The sequence below is a fragment of the Emys orbicularis genome, chromosome 11 (genome assembly GCF_028017835.1).
Source record: "Emys orbicularis isolate rEmyOrb1 chromosome 11, rEmyOrb1.hap1, whole genome shotgun sequence".
NCBI lineage: Eukaryota > Metazoa > Chordata > Testudines > Emydidae > Emys > Emys orbicularis.
In genome coordinates this window covers 2,096,485-2,096,945 of record NC_088693.1, presented here as the reverse complement: position 1 = coordinate 2,096,945, position 461 = coordinate 2,096,485, and positions in this window count along the sequence as shown.

Below are 461 nucleotides of genomic sequence, written 5' to 3'. Positions count from 1 at the left end.
ATTTGATGCTCCCCGGAGCTGTATGTTTATGACAGTGGGGGAGGGCCTAGGTGGTGCTAGAGCAGCGGGGGCACATTGGGGCTTCTCCCTGGGGCAAAACCCACAACCCCTCCCTCCACCCAGCCCTGCACTCCCCCAGCCAGGAATGGGCAGCCCCGGGGCAGGGGGAGATCAGGGCGAGGGAGAGGGGGGCAAGCTGCTCTTTGGGGTGGTGTGAGGTCCCCAGACCCTGTTCAACCCCCCGTAACGTTGGAGAGCGACAGGCCCAGGAACACCCACTGATTCCAGCTACATTGAGACCCCACGGCTGCCCCACCCCCGCCAGCCGAGATCCCACCTCCAGCCTGACCCGTGGGCAGCTGCTGTCACCAGGGCCTGACGGGGAGAGAGCCGGGCCCAGGGCAGACCCGTCCTGCCCGGCAGGCCCAGGCGAGGGGAGGAGCAATGCAGGGTGGGCGCGC